At 38.6% G+C, this 19,314-nt stretch overlaps 1 protein-coding gene across 27 annotated transcripts in view; it reads left to right on the forward strand.

Moving 5' to 3' along the window:
• The window catches only part of ARID1B (AT-rich interaction domain 1B), a 399,185-nt gene that overhangs the window by 66,416 nt on the left and 313,455 nt on the right, over positions 1 to 19,314 (forward strand). The window lies entirely within an intron of this gene.

Below are 19,314 nucleotides of genomic sequence, written 5' to 3' on the forward strand. Positions count from 1 at the left end.
TCTGTAGGGTAGATCAGGCCTTACTCTTCCTCTGGCTCTGGGGGTTTCTGTCCATTAGTTTAGCTGCTTTCTTCTTCCTTGTCTCAGGTAGGCAGTCTTTGATGGATCTTTTAATATGAGAGTATAATCCTCGAAGACAGATCATAGGGATGGATTAGCCTACAGGTCATGAGAATGGGTCTCTTAGTATTTTGAAACCATCACTGGCTATTCTGCTTCTCCACCTCACCCTTTTTTTCCAATCATCTGACATCATTTTGCATTTAGATTAATTTAATTTGTATTAATTACATTGAAATAATGTTATGCTGCGATTAGTCAGAAGTTAGCTGCCTAATTTTCAGTTTTGTAGAGGTCTTTTTTTTTATTTAAACCCTTTTCTTAAACTCACCACATTGTTCATTTTAAAAATTAATCCCATCCTCCTAGATTGTGGGTGGTGTGTGTGTCGTGTTTTTTTTTTTCCAAGTGTGTTTGTGCAACAAAAAATAGGTTGTTTTTTCTGTTTTCTTTTTTTTTAAGCCCGAGTTACTTTCTTTAATATTTCAGTGTTTCTAGCCCAGAAAATGTGTCCCCAGTAATTAACCAGAGAGAGAAAGGTGGGAGGAAGATAGAGGTGGTCAGTTCAAGATAATGCTAGAATACAAAGTTACCAGACAGAAACCAATCAAATATTGTTGAGAAAACTTGGGGCATAACTCCTGTGACAGTTTATGCCAGATGAGGATCTGTGCCTTGGAGTTTATGAAAATGTTAAAAAGAAATAAAAGAGGAAATGTAGGACACACACACACATTATATATACATATATATATATATATATAATTCTATTTCAAACCAATATGATGCACAATAGATCAAAGATAAATAAAGCTTTAGCTATGAAAAAAATAAAATAAAAATGGGATATTTTATTCACTTTCACTTTCAACCTTAAAGTTAATAATTACTACACCTCTACCCTGATATAACGCGACCCGATATAACACGAATTCGGATATAACGCGGTAAAGCAGTGCTCGGGGGGAGGGGTGGGGCTGCGCACTCGGGCGGATCAAAGTAAGTTCGATATAACACAGTTTCAACTATTACGCGGTAAGATTTTTTGGTTCCCGAGGACAGCGTTATATCGGGGTAGAGGTGTATATATTTTTAGATGATGTCAGTAAAGCAATTCTCAAAGGTCCTTCATGTTAGAGAATCAGAGGACCTCAAGTCTGACCAGTTGTCTGCTAAATGCTATGCTAGCCTCTCCTCTACTTTATACCGTAGTTTTCTTTCATTACTCTCAAAGCCGCTTTTCATTCCTGCAGTTATTATTTGTATGATGATAAAGAAAACACAGTAGTGAAAGAGTAAAGCAAAGGGGGAAAGGAAAATACAGAAGAAGGGAAAAAAGAAACCTGATGTTATAGAATGGCGCTAAAGAAACCATGTCTAGAGAGACATCTATAGTCGGAGGAAATGGAGCACAGAAGGAGAGATTGGGAAGAATAAATCTCTTTAAGTCAATTAAAGAAACGTTGCTTAGGTGCGTACGCTATTGTTAAAGTCCTTTAGCAGCTTGCAACTCAAATATGTGGTGACAAAAAAAATCCAGTAGGAATACAGTCAAAGCTGTTAAATGCATAACCTTGATGCTCTAAAAATGTTTTCTTTTATTACGTTTGTTTATGCGGGATACACTACAGTAAGAAAGCACATGCCGGGTTACCTGTTGGAGGGTTCTCAAGTGAAAATCTGCCAGCATATGAAAAAAGTATGTTAAGCAGTTGTGTACAATGCTGTTAGTTTTTTCAGGTCTTTACTTCAGTACAAGCCGTCTTTTGTGTGAGTTCAGTATTCATTCCACAAAATTATGGTGAACTGAGGGTGTATTTTTGTGTTTTGATTGAAGCCTTAAAAGTGCTAATTGAGCACCGTATGCTCCCCAATAGCCAAACCGTTCTTTCAAGCTGGTGGCTTAGTTTGGTTCATTCATTATTTCATTGCTTCACAGATTGAGGGGACAGCTCATATTTTATACATTGTTAGGCAGTGTACATGGCTTGATGATGATTTTTTTTTTTTAAACAAATGAGGATTTCTAAGGGAGATTTTAAACAAAAAACCCAGGCTGTGTTGTGGACGACAGTCCACTTTATGCCTTAGTATCCAGAAAAGGATAATTAAGGCTTCAGTCATCATTTTAAATGATCACCATACACATGTGCCAGCCGAATCCCAGGAAGAGATTTGAGATTACCCCAGGGTAATCTGAAAAGACAGCCCTCTTCCACCTGGTTCAGCCACTTCCTGCTTCTCCTTGCCCCTTCCCTTCCTTCACCCTCTGCCATCAATTGCAGAGTGAGCCCTTATAGGGTAGCAACCCCTTTTCTTCCTGCCAGCCAGACAAAGGACCCCCCAGTATACAGTTTTGGTAAGCATATTTTGTATGTGTGGTGGTGGTGGGGTTTCCCTCTTAAGACAAGAAGCCAAAACAGTCTGAGTTAAAACAGCAGCACATTTTCCACTAGGGAATTGCTGGTTAATATAAATCTGTCTTTTTAAAATCTCTGAGTTGTTCACTAGATTTTTCTTTTCCCTTCGACAAGCATGGCTTAATGCCACTTTTTTGTTAATATTACTGAGGTGTTTTACTGCAGCTTTGGTGGTGATTACAAGACTACTACATTTTGGCTAACAAATGCAATGAAAATCCCCCTGTGTTTTACATTTCACTGCATAACATGTTTATATAACATGTTAAACACTTCTGTCTTAGGAATGGCTTTCCATTCAGGCAAAATGTATTTTCCACCTTGCTTTTTTAGTGTAACAGAGGAAATTATATTAAAATCCCCAGCTTCTAAATGTACATTTTCAGTATAAGAAACATATTTTCTTATCCTTATAGTTATTTTTTCCCTTTTTTCCCTTCATGGTTTCATTTCTCAGAGTGTCTTTCAGTTTTATGAAGTGAGAGGTTGTTTATCTATAAGAGGTAGTATTCATAATGTTACAGAGAATTTGAAAATGTAGTGAGAAAAAATTGATGTCTGTACCAGAGTATATGGTTGTGTGAGTGCTAATTTGGCTTTTTGTATTCTTGTCCTGTCTGTCTGTGTTATTTAATGTTCTAACATCTCTCTGGTTGGTTTAATCCATATGTCATTCAGATGGGGACCTGTGCTTTGGCATTGGCCTGACAATCAGTCGGCCATGGAGTAGAATGATAAAATTATGAAAACTGTGTCTCTGTTCATTGGACCAGTGGAATTTACAAGCATTTTTCCTAGATGTGCCTAAACACTATATTGCTACGCCTTGGCTCACATGCAAGGGTTTCTGGGATATAAGCCTTGTCAAGAGTCTGAAGACTCACTTTCTTCTCTGTGTCTCTTTCTTGTTCACCTCCCCACACACCCTCCCTTTTTTTTAATTTATAGATGTTTTCTCCCTGAAGATGAAATGTTGAATTCAACTGCCTGAGTGCTTTGATGCTTACAAAAATAACAATGTATTGTTTATAAAAACCAAAAACTAAGAACAAGGGAGAGTATTTTTGTGATGCACAGCATTTTGTTACTTCTATGTTCAGTCACTATTATAACTGTGAATGTGATGAGAAATGTTGTTTACATGCAAATTCTGGTTAATACAGATTTTTTTATGTAGCAGTTTTACATGAAGTTAGCTTGATGGCAAGGCCATGTTTGTTTCATATCTTACATTTTTTGTTACATGTCATACCCTGCATTTGTACGATTAAAAACATAGTACATGTCTATATTTGACATAAAACAGAGTAGAGCTATTTTTAGAAAAGAAGAAACTTTCTAATATGCATGTAGCTAATCTGCAAACAAAATATTTCTCAAAACCAACCAAATAAAAAAAATGAAGGTCTCGATCCCACTTTTCAGCAAAGATTTATTAGCATTTTTACTTTAGTGAAGTCTTGTACAACTAATGATCCATTACTTTTATAAAATTTTACTGTGTTTGCTGTATTCTACTTTGAAGTGTTACTGTAAAGTAAACTAGTGTTTTGAAAATATCTTAACAAAGTGTATTTTGTGATGAAATAGCCTTTATTTTTTTTCTTTAAATCTTGTTTGTTTGCTCTGTTGCTAATATGCACACTTCAGTAACTCACAACAGGACTCCCAGTCTTCAGTGAAAATTAGCAAGGTTTTACTGTACGTTTGTTATATAATAGAATTTGCTACGGTTTCCAAATGTGAACGATAAAGCTATTGCTTCAACATTGAAATAGTTTTGATAGCCTTCTGCTGTGTATATGCTAGTATAGCAGAGCAAAACCTGTTGAAGAATTAATGACTTGCTTGATTTTCTAAATGGTGGGTTTGACAGAACTTCTGTACAGTTAAACTCTTTCTCCTCCAATTTTTTCTTCTTTTAGTCCGAGTATACTTGCACAAGAAAATAAGGCAAAAGTAAGAAGGGCTTGTTAGTTCAGTTGAAACTTCAGTACCCTGTAACAACAATTTTATAGTCCTACTTTTACTTCATTTTTCTCGGAATCAGAGTTCTGCTTGCATGTTTTTTATGGTAAATTAAGTCTGTATCTTAATGTCCTCTGACGTGAATCTTCTCAAAGAAAGAAAAAGGGGGGCTCATTTGTATTTGTCGCCTCAGAATGGCTAGCAGGAAAAAGTGGTGTCCTGGTTCTGTTGTTCATTTATTCTTATATAAATGCCTTTTAATTTTGTTAATTAAAAAAGTTGCATTTTTCTGGTGGTGTAGCTTGTGTAATGCCAGTCCTGATTTACAGTCATCACAGCCAGAGAAGATTGGAGATCGTTTAGTTTAACTTTGTCTCTCAGCTTGGGCTCGTCTTACTGCCATCCTATTTGAGTTCTATGGTATTGATATCTGATAGTTCATCAGTATGAATGGTGAGCACACTCTTAATTTTGAAACTTGGATGATTATTTATTTGTTGTTCATCATCTAAAGGGTGTGATGCTTCATGTAACATAGAGAAATGCATGGTCCTTGCCTCAAAGAAATTACAATCTAAGGCCATAGTCCTGCAAATGTTTACACATGTGCTTAGCTATACTCAATTAATTAGTCCCATTGGGATCAGTGGGACTACTCACATGCGTAAAGTTAAGAATGCATGATAGTGTTTGCAGGACTGGAGCCTAAATAACACATGCCATGAGAAGTAGATATTAAAAAAAACAAAGGGTTAGGTAGGGTGAAAGGAGGACAAAGGTTCCCACAAGCTAGTGTGGTCATTTAGAGACTAATATATACATATTCATGGGTTTTAAGTTATGTTATTTGTAGCTTGCTTTTAGTTGTTGCTTTATTTATAGTCTAAAACTTACTTTAAATAGAAGATATAAAAACTAGAGACTAGTGAAACTAGAGACTGAATCACATATTTTCATGCATCCAGTCATAACATGCTTCATAGGGTTCTGAAGTGCACTACATGTGTATCTTTATCTTTCTAGTTTACCTAATATATTTGCTTCCTCATCGTTTCTCCTTATGCCTTTGTTTTATTGCACTTAATAGAATTTTCACTAGCTAGAAGGAACAGAAACTGAAGAGCAGGGGTGGCCAACCTGTGGCTCCGGAGCCACATGCGGCTCTTCAGAAGTTAATATGTGGCTCCTTGTATATGCACCGATTCCGGGGCTGGAGCTACAGGCGCCAACTTTCCAATGTGCCGGAGGTGCTCACTGCTCATCCCCTGACTCTGCCACAGGCCCTGTCCCCACTCCACCCCTTCCCACCCCCTCCCCTGAACCTGCTATGCCCCTGCTCCTCCCCCTCTGAGCCTCCTGGACGCCATGAAACAGCTGATCAGGAGGTGCAGGGAGGGAGGGGGAGGTGCTGATTGGCGGGGCTGCCAGTGGGCAGGAGGCGCTGGGAGCGGGGGGACGGGGTGTGGAACTGATGGGGGGGCTGCTGACGTATTACTGTGGCTCTTTGGCACTGTACATTGGTAAATTCTGGCTTCTTCTCAGTCTCAGGTTGGTCACCCCATGAAGAGGATCTTTAGGGAAACACAATCAAACAGATGTAATATTTTTTTAAGGCATAAGTATCTACCTCCCACTTGAGAGAGTTAAAGATTTACAATGTATCATAGAAATACATTTTTTTAATAAAGTGAAAATCTTGTGAGTTCCCAAAGCTTTTCTGCCTGAAAGCTGGCCAAGGAGCCTCTCAATAATGGTAATGTAACAGGGTGTTTTTTCTTTTTAACTTTAAGATGAAACAAAATTATTTTCAGATCCATCAAAAGCAACAGAGTGGAACAACATTTCACATGGTTGCTTATGTTGTTTTTCCTCTTTTGATAACGGAGAGTGGTTATATTGGGTGTTAATTATTTTTTTTATGGTGCTCCTTTACCTCTGGTGTGGCCTGTAGATGTGCTAAGTCAACCCCGGTTGCCTTACTTCAGGTGACCGTTCCCCTGACCTCAGTGAGACTGTTCACAGGCGTGCAATGAACAGGATTTGGCCCACTCTCATGCAGGTTTCTAAAATACCTGTCACCTTTTTAATTTTGCCAATGCAGATATCATACAGGATTGTGCCTAACCTAGCCCAGCTCAAGAATAAGGCAAATAAAATAATAATCTGAATACTTTCTCCCCTTGCTTTAAAGAACGGACACTGAGAAAGCCAACTGATATTTATATAAAGATTTAATTTATCAGCTTTTTCTTGTTTGATGTGGTATTATTGCAATAGAATTTGCATGTTGAGTGCACCAAAAATAACTAATTTATTCATAGATTCTAAAGCCAGAGGGGACCATTGTGATCATCTGGTCTGACCTCCTATGAAGCACAGGCCATAGAACTCCCCCAAAATAATTCCTAGAGCAGATCTTTTAAGAAAAAAATTGTCTGTGATGGAAAGTCCACCACAACCGTTGGCGAATTGTTCCAATGGTTAATTACTCTTACTGTTACAAATTTGCACCTTATTTCTAGTCTGAATTTGTCAAGCTTCAACTTCCAGCCATTGGATTGTGTTACACCTTTCTCTGCTAGAATGAAGAGCCCCTTATTAAATAGTTGTTCCCCATGTAGGTACTTAGATTGTAATCAAGTCACCGCCTTCTCTTTGTTAAACTAAATAGATTGAACTCTTTGAGTCTGTCACTGTAAGGCATGTTTTCTAATCCTTTAATCATTCTAGTGGCTCTCATGATGTCTTCCTCAAAAATTCCCTCAACACTAAGTATATTTGCTAAATGTTCCCAAATTGCCACATTAAGAGGAGCACATATTTATAAATTTAAAGGTGGCTTCTTCTCTTAAACTGGCAATTTGAGGGCATTCAGCAGTTATTGGGACTGTTGATGGAATTGGATTATAAAGAGTTGTAGGTCACCTTTAATAATTTATTAATTATTTTACCTTTTTGTGTCCCTGCTACCTTTAAATATTTCTTTTGTGATATTTTGTCATAAAGTATTACCGCTTTCAGTGCAAAAATACATTTATTACTGCTTCCTCTCTAGCAGTTATGTGATGATGTTAGTTTCTGCCATTGATTTATTTTCTATTTTGAATGAAGCAAAAGGGATACATTTTTGCATGCCTATCACTAGAGGAGGTTATGTGGGGGTTAAGGAAGGGAACAGCTGGGTGTTGGTTGAAGTGATTTGCAAAATGGATCTTATACTGGAATGATTTTCCTTCCTATAAAATAACATAGCGAATTTCTGTGGACACTATACAATTTCTTCATGCCCCTGCTAAATTTAAAAATCTCTGTTTTCATTTTTTTTTCCAAGTGAGACTTTCCCTTTGTAATATTTCGGTGGGACTGTTAAGCTTTTTATTATTGTTGTTGGAATGGTAAATCTTAGCTTGAACCATAAAAGTTTATCCACTTGGTGCCATGGCCCTGGGCGGTAAAAATGTATGATATACAAAGTACATGCTATTAATATTTAATTTAATCCTTTTTCCATAAAATTAGACATTGAAAGATTCCTGATAATTGTGAACTTGCAGGAAGAGTTGAATAGAGCTGAAAGCTGAAGAAATACACAGCCCGGCATCATGGATTACCCGAAAGAAAATGTGTTCAAAATGGCTATATTTTCTGATTTTCTGAATTTTTTAGTCTTTAATAGAGTTGCACCAGGGATCAGTTTGGTCCTATGAGTGTAATGTACAGTGCAGTTAATCATGTTTAAATGAAACTATAATATCCACATAAAAGACCATATCAGCTTTGTGAGAGTGGAAGTGGTTATCAATAAATATCCAAATCAAAGGGAACTTTCTCTACAGAAACACTTTTTCAGAGTGAACTTGGGCTGTTTTTTGAGCTTCAGTCCCCTTAACATCACATAGTAATGATTCCAGTTTGTGCTGTTGGTGTTTTCTCCTTTTTCTTTCTTCTAACTCCCATAGCGTAGTTTTTTCAATCCAGCATTCACTGCACATGTTCCAGTCATGAGGTTACAAAGCTGACATTGCAGTCTCAGCAGAGGTTATCTCTTTAAAATTCCCTAAAATTCCCCTTTGGCAAATCCAGTTTGGCAGCTGGGTTTCTGTAGGAAAGTGAGGGAGCCACTCCCTCCCAGTATGTCCTTTATAAAAATAGAAATCTATTATACCTCTGGTCAGAAGGGCAGATGGGCAAGTGGCTCCCTTGAAAACACACATCAGTTTTTTCTGAGCTTTTCTCTCCCTGTTCTATAGCACAAGGTAATGTTATTTATTGGGCCAATTAAGTAGTGAACACTGCTGCTTTAAAATATAAAACAGAGCTTGCCTCTTACTCCTAAAGACTTAACATGAACCTTATGATCTGAAGTGTGAATAAATCAATAAGAAATATTGACTTGCTGTTTCAAATATTTTAAATATATTGATATTTTTAAGAGGATTGTAAAATCAAAAGTTTACCCTTTTCCCCTTGTCTGGAAGTATATTGGGTAAACGAAGGAACAGAGCTGAATTAAATGCAAAAACCAAGCTCAGTCCCACGCAATGCCATAGCCAATGAAAACAGAATTGGTATTCAGTGACAGAATTGTTAAGCCATACTAGAGAGGGGGGTGTGTATATAGAGTTCACCACTTACTGATAGGGTTCAGAACAAAATAAAAACTGATATATGTGACTTGGATTTCCTTCAGTAATCTTGCTCACACCCAAACACAACTCCCCTCAAAATACATTGTAATTTGTTACTACTCTTTGCTGAGAAGGAAGGGAAGCAATTGTTATTGTTCCTTTTTAATTCTTGGGAGGCACTGAGTGATGGGCACCATAAAATAACCTAGATACCCAGACTGCTTTTTGAAACAGAGCCTGCGATGTAGTATGGAAATCCTACACTGTATCACAAGTGTTTTCTTATTTTATGTTTTCTATAGAGAAAAGTTAGTTCAGCGGGCCAGAATGACCTTACGAGTCATAGCTTTGAAAAATTCATCATTTGTGGCTTTGATTGACTTATTTTTCTCACAAAACATTAAAGTTTTCAAAAGTATACTTTTTTGTCACCTATGTACCTAATTGATCACCATCTTGTTTACTTAAGAAAGCTAGGCAGGAGTTGGGGGGGGCTGGAGCTGCAGGGGGTGGAAGCCCCCAGTCCCGGCTGGAGCTGCTGGGTGGGGGCAGCACCCCGGAACCCCGGCAGGCGCTGTGGACAACGGTAGCAGCCCACAGCCCGGGTGCCCCAAGCCTCGGCAGGATCCACGCGGGGCAGAAGCTCTGGGGCTGCTGCAGTGCAGAAGTGGTACACCCTCACTTCTGCACCGTGGAGGTGGGTCTGATCGCTCTCTGATAATAGCCAGGCAGGCAAAGTACAAGTCTTGTCCCTCCCCAGCCTGGCTGATTTCAGGGAGATCAGATTCACGGGGAAGGACTTATTTCATGGTCCAGGACATGTTTTTCACAGCGGTGAAATTGGTAGGACCCTATACATATACATATCTGTAAGTAAAATTGCAAAATAAAATGATCAGTTTCTTTGCTTTTAACTGTAAGATTTCCCCTTTATGCAGCTGTCTTGTCAAAAGGCACTGTGTAGACTTTATGGATCTGAGGTATTGAATGCCCCTGATGGATCCTTGAAAAGTGTTATAAAGTGCATAATTGGAGCACTTGAGCATAAAACTACAATTATATACTTCTCTGTGTTAATTTTGTGTACAGTTAAACTTGAGTTCAGCACTGGCCATAAATGAGAGGGGGAAGCCTTTTATTATGAGTGCAAGAGTGTGTTTAGTGAATGCTTTAGCAAAAATGGTATTCATGGAATGACCTGAAATGAAAGGGGAAAACATTTCTGGTCAAGAAGTGTGGAGGAGGAAGGAATGCACATGAGTGCACAAGGGATTAGTAAATGTGCATTGCATCAAGAGAATAGTAGATACTCTGAACATACATAGTGTTAGAGTGTAATAACTGACTTGCATTTAGTGTAAGTACTTGTGGGGAAAAGTCCTGTTAATTTGGCCTTAGTAAATGGACTTGGTGATTGAAAAAGCCTAACATTTAAAAACAATTTGGGAATGGTGAGGTTTTAATGAGTAATGTTTTGACTATAATGTGTCTTGTGTGTGTTCCTCTGTTCTCTTTCTTATGATCCCTTATGTCTTGGCAGTCGGATTATCTTTATTTACAGATACTTAAATTCATTAGTTGGTATACAAGATTTATTCGGGAGAACTAGTACAAGGAATAATATATTCCTAGAATAAGATGATGATTGTAATAAAACACCAAAAGTGATTGTAATTATGCAAGGACTGATTATCTACTGTAGGTCATCTATTAAATCTGACTTAACAAGGTGTTTGTTTGGAATATGTAAGTGTTAATAAGTTTTAATTAAAGAATAGAGTTTGGCTAAATCAAAGGGCAAAATTTTTTAACTACAAGGAAGGTGGGTTCTTGGGTTATTTTGTTGTTAAAAAAAAAACATTACAGTGTCAGCCCATTAGTGCAAGGGCTGGTATCATTGCAGGGGTGGTATCATTATTGCAAGATTGTAGTGTTTCAGATCTGTATCTAAGTACTCTTATTCAAAAGGCTATAGTCCTTCCACCTGCCCCCAGGACAGAGAGGGGGGCAAGGTCAGTATAGGAATCATGTACATTTTTCTATTTTTGTTATTACTGATGTTGTGTGGCCTAACCCTGAAGCACAGGGGGTGTGTGTGTGTGTCCATGGTTGTTTTCATTTTTTTAAAGCAAATCAAGACATAAAGTACCCCAAAGTGTTCGGCCATATTATTGGGAACTGCACTTTAGCAGTAGGTTTTTTATTATCTTCCAGCATAACATTATGCCAGGCTGGTAGTGTTGATATAATCAAATTTCCTTATCCAGTTGGTTCAGCCAAGCATTCTGTTTGCCTCAGAATTCCTTGCTGTGGGGTATTTTTAGTCTGTCGTAGGGTGAAAAATATGTTTTTGATCTTGCTGTGATTTCAGAAGTGAGCAGAATTTGGACTCTAGAAATTACCAGATTTGTCATAGAGATCACTAAACAATGATATGGTACTCAAGAAAGTAATACCTCTTTCTTTTGTGTATTGACCCCCTGTACTGTTGGCACTAGTTGGTGATTGAAACCCATAATGAAAGCACAGTGGTTTTATAGCTGTTTCTTTTGTTGGACATGTGGCAGGCTCTCAGTGATTAAGAGTGTGATATCTCTTAGAAAAGCGGAGGACTAGAACCCGAGACGACCTACCTTGCTCTCAGCAAGTCTCATTGTGCTGACTCAGACTAAGGCACTGATGTCAGAATTATGGGTGTTCGCTAGAATGTGTTACTATATTTGAGCTTGCTGGGGCAAAACCAATAGAATTGTTTGGTAAACACCAAACATCATTTGTTCCCTTTACTGTTAGCTGTGTACCTATATATTGAGCATGAGTTTGAATTGAGTGTTCGGACTGTGGGAATCCTACACTTCTTTCTGCTCTGTATTCACCATATTTCCCAGGGGAGTATATGGCCTAAGGGGGTCTGTAGGAGGTGAAACCACAGTCCTCATGCACCAGAGAACTTGAAGCCACCCACAGCATTGCAGAGCTGTTCTTTCAAGTGCACAATCAAGCACAGTCCTTCTTTCTCAGTGTATGAAGAGGGAAAAAATAAGTTTTTCATTTAGTTTTTTTATGGTAATATTTTTATTTAAGCAATAATGATCAAGGTACAGCTCATTTCCTAGATATTAATGACCAGCTGGGAGGAGTTGATGGCCAAAGGCTGTGCCTTCAGCCATTAATCACAGCCAGTCTATAATGCCTAGGAAATGCCCTGTGTTGAAGCCCTTACTGCTGTCACCAGACGAAAATGAAAATAAACATAAAACTTTTTATTTTTTTTAAATAATGGCTGATGAAATTGTACTGGATATGGACATAATATTCCTAAAGAATAAATGCCCTGTACTTAAAAAAGGCACTTTGCTTGACACTCTTTCATCTTTCCATTCAGTTGTTAACAAAAATTAAAACTAAAAAAATCAAGACAGAAGTATGTAGGAGAACTGATATTTTAGTAGAGTCATTATGTACATCTGTTTTAATACACAAAAAAGTGGCTGACCATAATAGCTCTTCTAAAGGTTTCATGTGGGTCTTTGACAATATTTCTTTACTATGAGATATTGTATCAGTCAGATGGGTATGGGCATAAAAAAATTATGGAAATGCCCTGCTGTGTTTAATCTGATTTTCAGTAGTTGGTAACTTACCGAAAAGACCAAAATTTCTTTCTTTGTAGTTTTAGTATGAAATGCAGTGCAATATACAAAGCAACTAAATTATGCTCTTATGTGAAAAGGTTTTTCTCCCTGTTGTTTTTAGACTCATCTATTTCTCCCTCCCTTTAAACAAATTTTATAAATATGCAGAGGTTTTTCCCTGTTTCAAAATAATAGTTCTTCTTCAAGTATATGTTCCTGTGGGTGCTCCACCATAGGATGCATGCATGCCCATGTGCTCTTGACCGGAGAATGCAAAGCAGTGTCCCTGGGCCCACACTGGCGCAGAGCAGCACTTTATGCTTTCAAAAGAGGGCATATAAGGAGGCGTGAACCCACTGCCACTCAGTTCCTTCTCAACTGCCTGGAGCTCCAGATGGAGCAATAGTGTGTCTGCTGTTCTCAGTTTCCCACCTTTTTTACACGGACATTTTATTCTGAGTTTTTTTCTTTAGTTTGTTTAGTTATTTTATTTCTCTTTTTCTTTTAGTTCCAGTATTGTTTGGAAGGGGGGGCTATACCCCCCCTTTGATTTTAGGACCCAAGTTTTATTCCTTTAGCACTCTGGGTTATACCGAAGTCCTCAGGATTTAAGCCCTGATAGGCCTTTCCCCGATGAAGGATATTCAAACTGCTTTCGCTGCCTTGGAGATACTCATATCCTGTAAAAGTGTAAGGTCTGCATGGGGTTGAAAGCAGGACTAGAAAAGGCAGAGAGGCTAGATGGAAGCTCGTTCTAATAGAACACTCACAAGCCCCAAGGGGGTCCACCTCTCCCCCTGTACATCAGCCTCAACATCCCAAGCCACTCCAGTGGCTATTGGAGCCCCAGCAGCACCTCTAGATGCTAGGACTTCAAAGTGCCACCCCAATCAACACAAAATGATGCCTTTTCTGCTCCAAGGAATATGGCTGTAATTCATTGGGAGATGCCCTGATAACACCATGGCCCTGTACCTTGCTGTGTGCTTATCTACCTCCACCTCTTTTTCCCAAGACATCACTCAGACTGCAATAGGAAAGAGCTAAGGTTATTTTCATAGCCATCCTGGCTACGGTGCTCAAATCTCCTTCATCTCTCTGTGGCAATACTTCTCCGCCTTCCTCTCAGGAAGGATCTCCTGTCACAAACTCTGGGACTCTGATTCATCCCAACTACTCCTCCTTGAGCCTGAGATCATGGTTCCTAGATGGATCTCAATCATGTAGCTAACCTGTTCAGATAACGTCCAGTCAGCTCTCCTATCTAGCAGGAAACCTAATACTCACAAAACTTACCTTCAAAAGTGGAAATGCTTCCATTTCTGGTGTTCTCTTCACTCTTCTCAAGCATCAGAAGTTCCACTCTCCAAAATCTTAGATTGCCTCTTGGATTTAAAGACTCAAGGTCTGTCAGTGAGCTCAGAGTACATTTGACAGCTGTCACAGCCTTCCACTGAGCCATCGAGGGCTTCTCAGTTTTTGCCCACCGTACTACGGCCAGATTCTTTAAAGGCTTGTTTGGAAGCATGAGATGCTTCACTGCGCAGGTGCTGTCCTGCAGACACTGCTTTGCATTCTCCAGTTAAGACCCCACGGACGTGTGCGCATCTTGTGTGGAGCAGCCATAAGGTCAAAATGTCTAGAGCAACTCAAGTTACTGTAAGCTAAGTAACCTCTTATTCTCATTAGTGACATAGATTTATTTAGCATCTATATCAGAGGTCGTTTTCATCAATTCATGACAAGGGAATCAAAAGTATTCTTTTTGGAAGGAGAGAGATTACCTTTCTGTAGACATGATTGAATATTTTGTGGTAATAGTCTTTATTTATTTGGCTCTCATCATGAAGAATAGCAAACGTATTCAAAATCTCAGTAGATCAAAAATATGTCAATACATAAAACGTAAATATTATTCCATAATATAGGTTCATGCAGAAAACTATGTTAATGCGATATGAAGTTTGCACAACTAAGAAATCAGAAAACATAAATGTTATGGTTCCAGCACCCACATTAACTCAGTCACATTTCACATCCTCTATATTTTATGGAATACATTTTACAACATAAATCCGGAATAGGAGGTACTATATATGTGCAACATGGCTCAGTTAATGTGGCAGTTTGAACCTTGATGTTTGTATTTCCTGACTGGGGATTTTTAAACTTCAACCTTAATGGGTTTTTTTTTGCATCTAATTTTTCTAGTTTCTTCCTTTTTAAAAGAGGAAAATTGTCTGTACTAAGAATGAGTTAGCTCAAGATGTTTTGATTTAGACAAGAGTAGGGGGCATTATATTATTCCAGGGAGGGAGTACTTTATGACATGTATATGTCTGGTGCAGCATACCTTTCTCTGACACTCCTTTTTTGGAGGCGTGATGAACATCCGTACTGTCAAGGCTCCATCCTTTCTCATCCACCTGTGTAAGTGCCTCTGCAGAGCCTACTGCCCTTCATACAATGGCACACCAGTATACATTATGGCACACCAGTATAAGGGACTGCCTTACACATCCTTATTCCCTTGTGCTAGCCCACAGGATGGGCCATAATCTAGCCCAGTGTTAAAATTTAAATGGTCCTAATAAGACTTTGAAGTTCAGACCACAGTGAGGTAAAGGAGTGTTAAATTCCCACATTTGGTGCTACTGTTTATCTGGAAACAATATCATATTTGGCCAGGCTAGAAATACAGGAGCACATAGATTAATCTTATGACTAATGTATCTTTATAATGACAAAGGTAAAATTTGAAATGAAAGATTAGAACTTGCAGAATATTGCAGTATACATTAAAAAATTGAAAGACCCCTTATAATCATGGGGTCTGGGATTTGTTTCATATGCCATTGATGTCAAGACAGAATTTTTATTTAGAATTATTTTTAGGATTTTAGTATGTGCTCTTCAGTGAGAAGTATTTGCAGCCTTTATGAAGCCAGTACCTGTACCAGCAGGTCTGTGTTGGATGCAGTGATGTCACAAAAGAGGCTGAACTTCACTAAGCTGTGTTAGAATCTTAGTAGGTTCCCACTGAGCATGTTCCTAAAAGTTTTTGTCTCCCAGTTGCTAATGATCTTTTAAAATTTTTTATATATTTGTAAACCAAGTGAAGGCACTAGTCCTTTCTGAAAAGACTGTGCCTATATTGAGTCTCAGTTTTCAAATATTATTTACTCATGCTGTAATTAGATAAAACCAACATGGTTAGAATTTTTTTTTCATTTATTTATTTTTGCAACGGGCAAAGTATATTTTTATGCATGCTCAGAAGTGGTAAGAGGGCTGTTGCTCAAACTTTTAGGGCACCAAACTCCATAGGGCACCAAAATTTTTCTATTGGCAGACAACATTGGAAATTTCTGTGTAAAAGAATTAATGTTTCAGAAAGCTACCAGCATATGAATCAGAGGTTTATAATGGAAACTATTTGATAATCTTAATTATAACTGTCACTATTAGTGATCACTGTAAAATAAAAAGAATGAAAATTTGCTATACCATTTTATTAACTGAGGAAATGTTCTTTCTTTGCTTGCAGTGTGAAAGACAATTGCACGTAAACACAATTTTTCTGGGAATCCCCTTCAGTGTATTATGCAAAATGACATAAATGTATAATTCTGGTACCCTAGCACTTAGGAAAATAGAATATTTTTGGTGGGTTGCTTTCACTGTTCCTCAGTCAGCCGCTCAGTCAGTCAGTAGCACCCCTTTCTTGCTGACTACAGCCCCTGCCTTTGGCATTCAGATTTTCTGTTGCTTCAGAGATATCTGATAGCAGCCAATACATTTATTAACCAAAAAGTCTTACCAGACAAGGCAGAAAATGCCCGAGTTGGGGAGTACCAAACCGTCCCACCATTTTGAAACCAATCTGTAAAGATCTGGACTCTTCTGGAGATAAGACTACCAATCAGTGGGAATCTCCTAGGCCTTCCTCTCCATAGGGCACCAAAATAGGGCCTCTGTGTAAGATCCAAGAGAAGAACAATGCCCAGTCTTACTAGGAAACTTCCCACACCCTCCGCATGGACACAGGTGTCTAGGCAGGATGAGATGTTCAGGTAGAACCCACAGTCTCTGTGCACAGGTCTTTCTGACGGGGCACTGACAAGACCCTTCAACCATAGAGAGTGGTGGCTTGAGAAATCCAATAACAGCTCTTGGCCAATATAATTGGAATAGAAATGCTAATATGCTAATTCTGTTACATTTTATTTTATAAATAATGGCCATACAGCTGTCTAATGGCCCTTTACCTAATACTTTGATTTCAGCTATGGATTATGCATGCAAAAAATCACTTGAAACTTCCATTACTATCAAGGTATTGCCTGGACAAAGAATGTCTGTCACAAGACCCCTTGTTCAAGCAAGGATGAAAGATTATGGGCTGAGTTATTGGTTAAATTGGATTTTTCCCACCCCTTCATTCTAGCTGTCAATTTGGTTTCTCTTTTATTCTCATCCTTTCTTTTTTAGCAGCCAAAGCAGTTTAATCACTGATGGTCAATTACACTCCTCCAAAAAATAATGCTATTTGCACTGTGCAAGTCAGATAAAAGGGGTCATAGTATAATTATTACAGTGTCTGTGCTCCCCTAGAAACAGATTAAAGCGCTGATCTGTTCTCCCTGTACCTTCCCAAGAATTCATATGCTAACGTAGGAGCAGAAAAGCGTTCTGAATTTTGATCTCCTGAGTTGTGAAGGCTACAAAGAATGTGGGTCTAAGAGTGAAAGGTGGGGGCTTCACTAGAAAGAAAGCTGATGCTCAGGTCATTCACTGAAAGCAAAGTAAGTAATTGGCTTCAGCTTTGTTTTGTTCTGGGGAGATTTTAATTACGTTTTTTTTAATATGCTGTTTAATAAGCATTTGTCCACGAGCAGTACCTTGTGATCCCGGTCTGTTAGACAGGGGGATTAATTTCCATGTTGTTGTTGTCATTTATTATTGGTTTAAATAGTAACACGAAATTGTGGTAGGTGTTTTATAGAACAGAACTGATGGTGGTCTCTGATCCAAAGGTTGCGCAGTCTAAATGTGGACATAACATAATGTGCGAGAAGAGTGAGAAGTGAAGGACGAGTATGACATAAATAAGATCCTGGGGTTGCTTAGGTTTGTTGTGTGTGCATCTTGGGTATGTCTACACTGCAATTAAAAACCCGTAGTTGGACTGTGCCAGCTGGCTCAGGCTCAGGCTCAGGCTAAGGGATGTTTAATTGTGGAGTAGAGGTTCAGTGTCAGGCTAGAGCCCGGGCTCTGGGCCCCTGTGAGGTGGTTAGGATCCTACAGCTGGAGCCTGAATGTCTACACTGCAGTTAACCAGCCCCTTAGCCTGAGTGCGGGAAGCCCGAGTCAGCTGGGACAGGCCAGCTGCTGGTGTTTAATTGCAGCGTAGACCTATCACTTGATGGCTGTATTCTTGTTTTAATTGAGGTGATAAGTGTACATTCTGAGAAGGTGGGAAGGCATTAAAAAAAGGGGCGATTATGGAGAGATGGTGAAGCAGAGTGGAGTGCAAACTACTGGAAGAGGCAAGGAACAGGAGCACAAACACAAAAGGAATGGTTCCACGGGTACAGTGCTGTGGGGTTAGCGAAATGTAATTGGGTGGCAGTACGGACAGAGCAACTTCTGGCAAAAGTTTGTAGTTGTTTTCATTGCCTATCTAATATTGCTGCATATATGTAACAACTACCAATCCCGATGCAGAACAGCTATGTACTAATATGCTAAGTAAGCAGATTCACTATGCACCAGAGAAACAATGTATGGACAGTAGTGGGAGCTTGTTAAAACTCTACTTGTTCACTGCAAGTGTTACAGCCTCAATGCTTGCAAGAATACTTACACTTCAGAGCCTACCGCCACAGGCCATAGTGGTGATAGCACTAAGATGATACCTCAAGCACCAATACTTTGGGGAAGGTTAAGTGACTTGATTGACTTTATAACATAAAGTCTGCATAGGTGTGATCTGCTATGTGCACTATTTTGTTTGTTCTAGCACCTTTGACAAGTTGCTGGTGTATATTTATGTATTATATTGTTGCTTGAATCTTTGTCAAAAGATCTATCTTGGGAAGGCGAGGGAGAGACTCAGAAAGAAAAAAACTGAGAGCATTTAAGCATGTACTTTTAGAGAAGAAGCAAGCAATTTAAAAAAGGGGGGCTGAATATACCTATTAAATGCTGAAAGTGTTTGCAACTGCATCACAAACATTAGAACTTGTTACTTAATTTTATTGTACAAAATGGCATTCCTCTTGGAAAGCACACCTTAGAATTGGGATGGGTTTTTTTTCATAATTCTACTTCTTGATCAGCTGATCAGAACAATTCCTGCAGTAGGTTAGCCTTGTGCCTACTCAGAATAAATGTCTTCTGTTAAAACTTTTGCTGTTTTTATTTATTTATTTTGAGACTAGACATTACGGAATTGTGACCGTCACTAGGATATACATTCATAAATTGTGGTATCTGATTTCCTTGGACATTCTTGTTGAGAATAAAGTATCTTGGGTACTAAAAGTGGTACTTTGCAAATAGATCTGAGCACTTCTATTAACTGCGTGGTAAAAAGATTGG

The sequence above is a fragment of the Chrysemys picta genome, chromosome 3 (assembly GCF_011386835.1).
Source record: "Chrysemys picta bellii isolate R12L10 chromosome 3, ASM1138683v2, whole genome shotgun sequence".
NCBI classification, from domain to species: domain Eukaryota; kingdom Metazoa; phylum Chordata; order Testudines; family Emydidae; genus Chrysemys; species Chrysemys picta.